Raw genomic sequence first — 11,991 nt, 5'->3', positions numbered from 1 at the left:
ACCTTCTTGCAGCTGAACCACCTCCGCTCCCTGTTTTGATCATATATGGTCTGGCTACTACCTTTTCTTACCCGTTTGTGAGTAATTATGGCTGGACATTCACACCTACTTGCAGTCGAACACAACCTCTCTCGCTTTTGATGATGTATGGACCGGCATTTTTACCTTTTCTAACACATTTTTCAGCAATTATGGTCGGAGATTCACACCTACTCACAGCCGAACAACTCCGCTCCCGCATTTGATGATGTATAGTCGGGCATTCTCACCCTTTCTCATCAGCTTTTTGCAAATTATGATCTGACATTCACACCTACTTGCAGTCAAACAGCTCTGCTCCCGCTTTTGATTATGTTTGGTTGGATATTCGAACCTTTTCTTAACTTCTTTTTACATATTTTGGTTGGACGTTCACACCTTCTTGTAGCCGAACACTTCCACTCCTGCTTTTGATGATGTATGGTTGGGCATTCACACCTTTTTTTTGCCCATTTTTCAGGAATTATGGGTGGACATTCACACCTTGCAGCTGAACACCTCCTATCCCACTTATGATCATGTGCGGTTTGATTTTCGAAAAGTTTCTTTCATGTTTTCTAGCAATTATTGATGGACATGTAGACCTTCTTGCAGCTGAACACCTACGCTCCCGCTTTTGATCATACATTGTCAGGCATTCGCACCTTGTCTTACCCACTTTTTACAAACTTTAGTCGAACAGTCACACCTTTTTGCAGCCAAACACCACCTCTCCCGCTTTTGATGATGTATGGTCCAGCATTCTTACCTTTTCTAACACATTCTTCAGCAATTATGGTCGGACATTCACACCTACTCAGAGCCTAACACCTCCGCTCCCGCATTTGATGGTGTATAGTCAGGCATTCTCACCCTTTCTCATCAGCTTTTTACAAATTATGATCTGACATTCACACCTGCTTTTGATAATGTATTGTTAGGCATTCGCACCTTTTTTTTTACCCATTTTTCATGAATTATGGGTGGACATTCACACCTTCTTGCAGCCGAACACCTCCTCTCCCGCTTATGATCATGTGCGGTTTGATATTCGAAAATTTACTTTCTTGTTTTAAAGCAATTATTGATAAACATTCAGACCTTCTTTTTGATGGTGTATAGTCGGGCTTTCGAGCCTTTTCTTCCCGGTTTTTACAAACCATGGTCGGACTTTCACACCTTCTTGTAGCCGAACAACTCCGCTCCCGCTATTGATTGTGTACAGTCGGGTATTTTAACCTTTTCTTACCCGCTTTTTACCAACTATGGTCGGACATTCACACCGTCTTACAGCGGAACACCTCTGCTCCCGCTTTTGATGGTGTATAGTCGGGCATTCGAACCTTTTCTTACCCGCTTTTTACAAACTATGGTGGGACATTCAAACCTTCTTGTATCCGAAAACCTCCGCTCTCTCTTTTGATCATACATTGTCGGACATTCGCACCTTTTCTTACCCGTTTTTTACAAACCATGGTCGGACTTTCACATCTTCTTGTAGCCGAACACATCCGCTCCCGCTATTGATTGTGTACAGTCGGGTATTTTAACCTTTTCTTACCCGCTTTTTACCAACTATGGTCGGACATTCACACCTTCGTACAGCGGAACACCTCCGCTCCCTCTTTTGATGGTGTATTCAAACCTTTTCTTACCCGCTTTTTCCAAACTATGGTCGGCTATTCACAGCTTCCTCTCCACCATACTTGTATGGTGGAATATTCACACCCACTTGCATCCGAAGACCTCCGCCCCAAATTTTGTTGATATTTAGTCGGACATTCGCACCTTACCCGCTTTTGGAAAACTATGGCCTTCTTGCAGCCAAACACCTCTGATCTCGCTTTTGATGATGTAAGGTTGGGCATTCAGACCTTGCTTCACCTGCTTTTCACCAAATATGCAGCCGAACACTTCCGCTTTTAGTGTTCTATGAGGCATTCACATATTTTTTTTCACCGTATTTTATAGATTATGGTTGGAAATTCTCACCCACTCTCATCCGAAGACCTCTCCTCCCGCTTTTGTTAATATATAGTCGGGCATTCGAACCTTTTCTTACCCGCTTTTTACAAATTATAGTCGAACATTCACACCTACTTGCAGCTGAATACTTCCGCTCCACCTTTTAGGTATGTATGGTTGGCATTTGCACCTCTTTTTATACTGATTGCTGAAGATTAAGTTGTACTTTCTCAAACTACAACATTTTTTTATTTGTTGAAACTTGATTTGAAGTGGATAAATAAGGAGAACAAACAGTTTTAAGTCAGGCTGATAGAAGGAATTAATTTTATAGCAAAATCTGTACTTCGTCATATGTCGAGAGATGCTTATTGCTGAAGAAGTTCTTTCTCATTCTACAAAGTACAACGTTGTTTATCGTTGAAACTTGATTAGACATGAATAAATATGAAGGACAAAGCAGTCTTAACTTGGTTTGAGTTAAGGAATTCGTTTTATAGGAGAATCCGAATTCGTGCATAACTCATAAAATAGAGCTTATTTTCGGATTCCTGAAGAATGATTCTGGTTCTTTCTCATAATACAACGTTTGTTGTTTATTGTTGAAACTTCATCAGAAGTGAAGAAATAAATGAATGCCTATCAACAAATGTGGGATCTAAACTCTAGTGCTTCCTCTAAAATAATTTCCTTTCTCAATTTAGAAATGTGTGTGTGTAAGTCACAACACCCGTGACACCAAAACGGCTTTCTTTTCTCTACACTCTGCACTATGAGCGCACACACACCAAATCAGAAAGGCTCTTTTTTCTCTTTTCTACATTATGGACTGTGGGGACACAAAACCGCTCTCTCTCTCTTTTTTTTTTTATCGTGTGCCAGGGCGTTGTCTCATGTATTAGATTATGCTTAAGATACGAATGGGTTTATCAGTCACATCAGAATCCATACATACTGATCCTCCCGTAATAAAATGGTCGGATCTTATCAAACACACTTTTTTCTTGTGACAATCAAGTCAGCGAAACAGCGTATACACGTCAAGACACTGAATCAAGTTTGCCACAAGAACTCATAAGTTTGGCAGTATTGCTCTGCCATCAGCAATGATACACCCATTTTATTTTCGTGAGACATGTGCAAGCACCTGTTCATCTACTGTTCTATCACTATGAATTAGTGATCTATTATCAATAAGGATACTTCTACAACTACTATCAAAGTATGTCCGGACTTCTTATGTTGTCAGTTGCTATATATGAATAAGTGGGTAGCTACTGACAAGCATTAAGCATGTCACACAGCCCAAACATATAACATTTCAGGACACACCACACAGTTAACAACCACAGTGAAGCGTGTCAAAGCCCAAACATGTAACATTCAACAGGACACTTACACAACACATTCAAATCAAACAGTCAGACAACATACAAGAACATATACCCCAGCCGGCATTGCTCCCTGCCTATTTTCGTACAGCACACTATGTGTGCGCACACCTTTATTCACAAACTCTTCAACTTATACTCTTTTACCGAAGCTGCTACAGCTCGATTGGCCGAAAACCCTTTGATCCTATTTCGGTGAATTTGACATCTGCCTTACATATAACAGATTAGCGGTTTAGCAGTTTTAATTTAGTTTGAGTGAAGGAATTCATTTTATAGCAAAATCCGAAATCGTGAAGAACTCATGAAAGTAAGCTTATTCTCGGATTCCTGAAACTTTAGATTTGCTCTTTCTTTTACTGCAAAGTACAACGTTGTTTTTTTTGTTTAAATCTTTCTAGACATGGTAAATATTAAGGACAAAGCAGTTTTCACATAGTTTGAGTGAAGGAATTCATTTTATAGATAAAATCCCAAGAGTCTGCTGAGAAAAGAGAGTGAATGCGAAGTAGACTTTAACACGGCTATGGGAGCGAGCCGAGTGTCGGCTAACCAGGAGAATTGCTTGAAAGAAACGCGACCCCGAATGAGCGGTCAGAACAAAGCCTCAATACGGGATTCTCGTGGTGTTTTTGTTGCTGCCTTGTCTTTTGCACAGAGTAAAAGACAAGGCAGCCATCGAATAGGGCCCGATTGTTCCTACTTGGTCAGCCGAGGAGCAAGGGGGGGGGGGGCAAGCGTCTCAACCAAGCAAAGCTCACCATGGGGAAGGTGGCTATGCCAACTAGCCTGATGCCCTGCTCCCGCAGTGACGGATAATCGTACTCTGGTTTCTCTTCATAACTCTTTCTCATAAGTCTTTCGCCTTTTACTAAAGATTTCTGTGGAGAGCAGCACTATTGAGTTGTTTCTATTTTTGGCAGGCTTTACCTTTGCGGGTGAAGCCCTTTCTGTCTGTGCAAAAGAAATCTTGTTACTGTGCAGAGTGACTTCTCTGAGTAGAGTCGCCTTACTTGTTGCGACTGTGCCGATGTTCGAAGCTGGAGTGCAAAGTTGTTGCTTGAATGGTGCTTGCTGGAGCGTGCGGGAGTGCAAAGTTATACCATTTAAAAGGGCTGAAGAGTGCTCAGTGCAGCGGGTGGGCGACACTCTGGCCACCTTGAAAACCGAGGTTACATCCACTACCAGGGGCAGCCCAAGTTCTGCCGCAAGTGTGGTGAGCATGGGCACCTGGTTGAGGCTTGTACCAAGGTGTTATGTGGGAAGAGCAGAGAAATTGGGCAAACTTTTGGAGAGTGTCCAAATGGCAGGAAATGTAATCTCTGTGGAGAATTAAATCACCTCTTCAGAGATTTCCCTAAATATTTTGCCAACAAATTAAAGACGATAAAGCCACAGTCAAGCCAACAAAGAGAAGGACCAAAGGTGGCAGTTGGTGAACAAAGTGAAGAGGTTGACCCAATAAATTCAAACTTCCCGCCAAAAGCTTGGATTGGAAGTGAGGAGCAAAAAGGGGAGGGGCCTGTAGAGGCCTCACCACTCAGTGTTGAAGTCTGTGAGAATTCACAGGCAGAGGGTGGAGCTACGCTAAATGAGGAGGAAGAGCAGACAGGTGAGTCTAGTGAAGATACTCACCTCCCCGAAGGTCAACAGAAGGTCAATTTAAAACTTAAAACTGTTTGTCCTCCTTATTTATCCACTTCAAATCAAGTTTCAACAAATAAAAAAATGTTGTAGTTTGAGAAAGTACAACTTAATCTTCAGCAATCAGTATAAAAAGAGGTGCAAATGCCAACCATACATACCTAAAAGGTGGAGCGGAAGTATTCAGCTGCAAGTAGGTGTGAATGTTCGACTATAATTTGTAAAAAGCGGGTAAGAAAAGGTTCGAATGCCCGACTATATATTAACAAAAGCGGGAGGAGAGGTCTTCGGATGAGAGTGGGTGAGAATTTCCAACCATAATCTATAAAATACGGTGAAAAAAAATATGTGAATGCCTCATAGAACACTAAAAGCGGAAGTGTTCGGCTGCAAGAAGGTGTGAATGTCCGACTATATTTGGTGAAAAGCAGGTGAAGCAAGGTCTGAATGCCCAACCTTACATCATCAAAAGCGAGATCAGAGGTGTTTGGCTGCAAGAAGGCCATAGTTTTCCAAAAGCAGGTAAGGTGCGAATGTCCGACTAAATATCAACAAAATTTGGGGCGGAGGTCTTCGGATGCAAGTGGGTGTGAATATTCCACCATACAAGTATGGTGGAGAGGAAGCTGTGAATAGCCGACCATAGTTTGGAAAAAGCGGGTAAGAAAAGGTTTGAATGCCCGAACATACACCATCAAAAGAGGGAGCGGAGGTGTTCCGCTGTACGAAGGTGTGAATGTCCGACCATACTTGGTAAAAAGCGGGTAAGAAAAGGTTAAAATACCCGACTGTACACAATCAATAGCGGGAGAGGATGTGTTCGGCTACAAGAAGATGTGAAAGTCCGACCATGGTTTGTAAAAAGTGGGTAAGAAAAGGTGCGAATGTCCGACAATGTATGATCAAAAGAGAGAGCGGAGGTTTTCGGATACAAGAAGGTTTGAATGTCCCACCATAGTTTGTAAAAAGCGCGTAAGAAAAGGTTCGAATGCCCGACTATACACCATCAAAAGCGGGAGCAGAGGTGTTCCGCTGTAAGACGGTGTGAATGTCCGACCATAGTTGGTAAAAAGCGGGTAAGAAAAGGTTAAAATACCCGACTGTACACAATCAATAGCGGGAGCGGAGTTGTTCGGCTACAAGAAGGTGTGAAAGTCACACCATGGTTTGTAAAAACCGGGAAGAAAAGGCTCGAAAGCCCGACTATACACCATCAAAAAGAAGGTTTGAAAGTCCATCAATAATTGCTTTAAAACAAGAAAGTAAATTTTCGAATATCAAACCGTACATGATCATAAGCGGGAGAGGAGGTGTTCCGCTGTAAGACGGTGTGAATGTCCGACCATAGTTGGTAAAAAGCGGGTAAGAAGAGGTTAAAATACCCGACTGTACACAATCAATAGCGGGAGCGGAGTTGTTCGGCTACTAAAAGGTGTGAAAGTCCGACCCTGGTTTGTAAAAGCGGGTAAGAAAAGGTTCGAATGCCCGAACATACACCATCAAAAGAGGGAGCGGAGGTGTTCCGCTGTAAGACGGTGTGAATGTCCGATCATAGTTGGTAAAAAGCGGGTAAGAAAAGGTTAAAATACACGACTGTACACAATCAAAAGAGGGAGCGGAGTTGTTCAGCTAAGAGAAGGTGTGAAAGTCCAACCATGGTTTGTAAAAAGCGGGTAAGAAAAGGTTCGTATGCCCGAATATACACTATCAAAACCGGAAGCGTAGGTGTTCGGCTGCAAGAAGGTGTGAACGTCCGACCAAAGTTTGGAAAAAAGCAGTTAAGAAAAGGTTTGAATATCTAACCAAACATAATCAAAAGCGGGAGCAGAGCTGTTCGACTGCAAGTAGGTGTGACTGTCAGAGAATAATTTGCAAAAAGCTGATGAGAAAGGGTGAGAATGCCCGACTATACACCATCAAATGCAGGAGCGGAGGTGTTCGGCTCTGAGTAGGTGTGAATGTCCGACCATAATTGCTGAAGAATGTGTTAGAAAAGGTAAGAATGCTGGACCATACATCATCAAAAGCGGGAGAGGTGGTGTTTGGCTGCAAAAAGGTGTGACTGTTCGACTAAAGTTTGTAAAAAGTGGGTAAGACAAGGTGCGAATGCCTGACAATGTATGATCAAAAGCGGGAGCGTAGGTGTTCAGCTGCAAGAAGGTCTACATGTCCATCAATAATTGCTAGAAAACATGAAAGAAACTTTTCGAAAATCAAACCGCACATGATCATAAGTGGGATAGGAGGTGTTCAGCTGCAAGGTATGAATGTCCACCCATAATTCCTGAAAAATGGGCAAAAAAAAGGTGTGAATGCCCAACCATACATCATCAAAAGCAGGAGTGGAAGTGTTCGGCTACAAGAAGGTGTGAACGTCCAACCAAAGTTTGTAAAAAGCAGTTAAGAAAAGGTTCGAATATCCAACCATACATAATCAAAAGCGGGAGCAGAGCTGTTCGACTGCAAGTAGGTGTGAATGTCAGATCATAATTTGCAAAAAGCTGATGAGAAAGGGTAAATGGACTTGTACTTGTATAGCGCTTTTCTAGTCTAGCTGACCACTCAAAGCGCTTCACTACATGCCGCATTCACCCCACTCACACACATTCATACAGCACGTCTTAAGATATAACTACGTGCTTTTCTAATCATTCACACACATTCATACCCCCAATGATACACTGGGGGAGCAACGTGGGGTTCAGTGTCTTGCCCAAGGACGCTTCGACATGTATCCTGGGGAAGCCAGAGTCGAACCACCGACCTTCCGATTGGTGGGCGACTGCTCTTCCTCCTGAGCTACAGCCGCTGTAAGACGGTGTGAATGTCCGACCATAGTTGGTAAAAACCGGGTAAGAAAAGGTTAAAATACCCGACTGTACACAATCAATAGCGGGAGCGGAGTTGTTCGGCTACAAGAAGGTGTGAAAGTCACACCATGGTTTGTAAAAACCGGGAAGAAAAGGCTCGAAAGCCCGACTATACACCATCAAAAAGAAGGTTTGAAAGTCCATCAATAATTGCTTTAAAACAAGAAAGTAAATTTTCGAATATCAAACCGTACATGATCATAAGCGGGAGAGGAGGTGTTCCGCTGTAAGACGGTGTGAATGTCCGACCATAGTTGGTAAAAAGCGGGTAAGAAGAGGTTAAAATACCCGACTGTACACAATCAATAGCGGGAGCGGAGTTGTTCGGCTACTAAAAGGTGTGAAAGTCCGACCCTGGTTTGTAAAAGCGGGTAAGAAAAGGTTCGAATGCCCGAACATACACCATCAAAAGAGGGAGCGGAGGTGTTCCGCTGTAAGACGGTGTGAATGTCCGATCATAGTTGGTAAAAAGCGGGTAAGAAAAGGTTAAAATACACGACTGTACACAATCAAAAGAGGGAGCGGAGTTGTTCAGCTAAGAGAAGGTGTGAAAGTCCAACCATGGTTTGTAAAAAGCGGGTAAGAAAAGGTTCGTATGCCCGAATATACACTATCAAAACCGGAAGCGTAGGTGTTCGGCTGCAAGAAGGTGTGAACGTCCGACCAAAGTTTGGAAAAAAGCAGTTAAGAAAAGGTTTGAATATCTAACCAAACATAATCAAAAGCGGGAGCAGAGCTGTTCGACTGCAAGTAGGTGTGACTGTCAGAGAATAATTTGCAAAAAGCTGATGAGAAAGGGTGAGAAATCCCGACTATACACCATCAAATGCGGTAGCGGAGTTGTTCGGCTGTGAGTAGGTGTGATTCTCCAACCATAATTGCTGAAAAATGTGTTAGAAAAGGTAAGAATGCCGGTCCATACATCATCAAAAGCGGGAGAGGTGGTGTTCGGCTGCAAGTAGGTGTGAATGTCCATTAATAATTGCTTTAAAACATGAAAGAAAATTTTCGAATATCAAACCTTACATGATCATGAGGGGGAGAGGAGGTGTTCAGCTGCAAGAAGATGTGAATATCCACCCATAATTAGTGAAAAATGGGTAGGAAAAGATGCGAATGTCCAACCATAAATCATCAAAAGCAGGAGTGGAGTTGTTCAGCTACAAGAAGGTATGAAAGTCCAACCATGGTTTGTAAAAAGCGGGTAAGAGAAGGTTCGAATACTGAAAATTGTGTTAGAAAAGGTAACAATGCCGGACCATATATCATCAAAAGCGGGAGAGGTTGTGTTCGGCTGCAAGAAGGTGTGAATGTCCAGCCATAATTACTCACAAACGGGTAAGAAAAGGTACTATTGCCAGACCATATATGATCAAAACAGGGAGCGGAGGTGGTTCAGCTGCAAGAAGGTTTGAATGTCCGACTAAAGTTTGTAAAAAGCGGGTAAGACAAGGTGTGAATGCCCGACAATGTATGATCAAAAGAGGAGCGGAGGTTTTCGGCTGCAAGAAGGTCTGAATGTCCACCCATAATTACTGAAAAATGGGTAAGAAAAGGTGCGAAAGCCCAACCGCACATGATCATAAGTGGATGAGAAGGTGTTCGACTGCAAGTAGGTGTGAATGTAAGATCATAATTTGTAAAAAGCGGGTAAGAAAAGGTAAGAATGCCCAACCATAAATTATCAAAAGTGGCAGCAGAGTTTCGGCTGGTATTTATCAATGTCTAGATAGATTTCAACAAAAAACAACGTTGTACTTTGCAGTAAAAGAAAGTGCAAATCAAAAGTTTTAGGAATCCGAGAATAAGCTTATTTTCATGAGTTCTGCACGATTTCGGATTTTATGTATAAAATGAATTCCTTCACGCAAACTAAGTTAACACTGCTTTGTCCTTCATATGTACCCATTTCTACATATATTTCAAGCATAAACTTCCTCATATTACCCTGAATAAGAAAGAGCCACACTTGTGATTAAGCCATACCTCCCTTTTGAGGAGTTCTGCATGATTTGGGATTTTATCTATAAAATTAATTCCTTCACTCAAACTATGTTAAAACGGCTTTTACCTTCATATTTATCAATGTCTCGATAGATTTAAACAAAAAAACAACGTTGTACTTTGCAATAAAAGAAAGAGCAAATCAAAAGTTTTAGGAATCCGAGAATAAGCTTATTTTCATGAGTTCTGCACGATTTCGGATTTTATGTATAAAATGAATTCATTCACTCAAACCAAGTTAAAACTGCTTTTTCCTTCATATTTATCAATGTCTAGATCGACTTCAACAAAGAACAACATTGTATTTTGCAGTAGAAGAAAGAGCAAAACTGAAGGATCAGGAATCCGAGAATAAGCTTCTTTTCATACGTTCTGCATGATTTGGGATTTTATGTATAAAATGAATTCCTTCACTCAAACTAAGTTAACACTGCTTTGTCCTTCATATGTACCCATTTCTACATATATTTCAAGCATAAACTTCCTCATACTACCCTGAATGAGAAAGAACCACACTTGTGATTAAGCCATACGCCCCTTTTGAGGAGTTCTGCATGATTTGGGATTTTATCTATAAAATCAATTCCTTCACTCAAACTATGTTAAAACGGCTTTTACCTTCATATTTATCAATGTCTCGATAGATTTAAACAAAAAAACAACGTTGTACTTTGCAGTAAAAGAAAGAGCCAATCAAAAGTTTTAGGAATCCGAGAATAAGCTTATTTTCATGAGTTCTGCACGATTTCGGATTTTATGTATAAAATGAATTCATTCACTCAAACCAAGTTAAAACTGCTTTTTCCTTCATATTTATCAATGTCTAGATCGACTTCAACAAAGAACAACATTGTATTTTGCAGTAGAAGAAAGAGCAAAACTGAAGGATCAGGAATCCGAGAATAAGCTTCTTTTCATACGTTCTGCATGATTTGGGATTTTATGTATAAAATGAATTCCTTCACTCAAACTAAGTTAACACTGCTTTGTCCTTCATATGTACCCATTTCTACATATATTTCAAGCATAAACTTCCTCATACTACCCTGAATGAGAAAGAACCACACTTGTGATTAAGCCATACGCCCCTTTTGAGGAGTTCTGCATGATTTGGGATTTTATCTATAAAATCAATTCCTTCACTCAAACTATGTTAAAACGGCTTTTACCTTCATATTTATCAATGTCTCGATAGATTTAAACAAAAAAACAACGTTGTACTTTGCAGTAAAAGAAAGAGCCAATCAAAAGTTTTAGGAATCCGAGAATAAGCTTATTTTCATGAGTTCTGCACGATTTCGGATTTTATGTATAAAATGAATTCATTCACTCAAACCAAGTTAAAACTGCTTTTTCCTTCATATTTATCAATGTCTAGATCGACTTCAACAAAGAACAACATTGTATTTTGCAGTAGAAGAAAGAGCAACACTGAAGGATCAGGAATCCGAGAATAAGCTTATTTTCTTATGGGCAAGTGGGAACTGCTTTGTCCTTCATATTTATCAATGTGTAGATGGATTTCAACTTCTTCTACTGCAAAGTCCAATGTTTTTCTTTGTTGAAGTCGATCTAGACATTGATGAATATGGAAGGACAAAGCAGTTTTAACTTGGTTTGAGCAAAGCAATTCATTTTTTAGCAAAATCCGAAATCGTGCAGAACTCATGAAAGCAGGCTTATACTCGGATTCCTGAAACTTTAGATTTGCTCTGTCTTTTACTGCAAAGTACAACGTTGTTTTTTTGTTTAAATATTTCTAGACATGGTAAATATGAAGGACAAATCAGTTTTAACATAGTTTGAGTGAAGTAATGCATTTTATAAGCAAAATCCCAAATCATGCAGAACTCACGAAATGCTTTTTCTCGCTTTTCACTGCTTTTTACAAACTTTGGTCGGACGTTCACACCTTCTTGCATCCGAATACCTCCACTTCCGCTTTTGATGATGTATATTCGGGCATTCGAACCTTTTTTTACCAGCTTTTTACAAACCATTGTCGGACTTTCACACTTTCTTGCAGCCGAACACCACCTCTCCCGCTTTTGATGATGTATGGTCCAGTATTCCTATCTTTTCTAACACATTTTTCAGCA

The 11,991-nt window shown here is 40.8% G+C and overlaps 1 non-coding gene across 1 annotated transcript; it reads left to right on the top strand.

Moving 5' to 3' along the window:
* Positions 1-4,195: 4,195 nt before the first annotated feature.
* LOC140283545 (U5 spliceosomal RNA) lies at positions 4,196-4,315 on the top strand. Its single transcript, XR_011910141.1, has one exon. It is a non-coding gene; the product is annotated as a U5 spliceosomal RNA (small nuclear RNA).
* The last annotated feature ends 7,676 nt before the right edge of the window (positions 4,316-11,991 follow it).

Source organism: Leuresthes tenuis, unplaced genomic scaffold, assembly GCF_036924035.1.
Source record: "Leuresthes tenuis unplaced genomic scaffold, fLeuTen1.0.hap1 SCAF_23, whole genome shotgun sequence".
Taxonomy (NCBI): Eukaryota; Metazoa; Chordata; class Actinopteri; order Atheriniformes; family Atherinopsidae; genus Leuresthes; species Leuresthes tenuis.
Note: the sequence above shows the minus strand (reverse complement) of the source record. Positions and strands in the feature narration are given on the sequence as shown.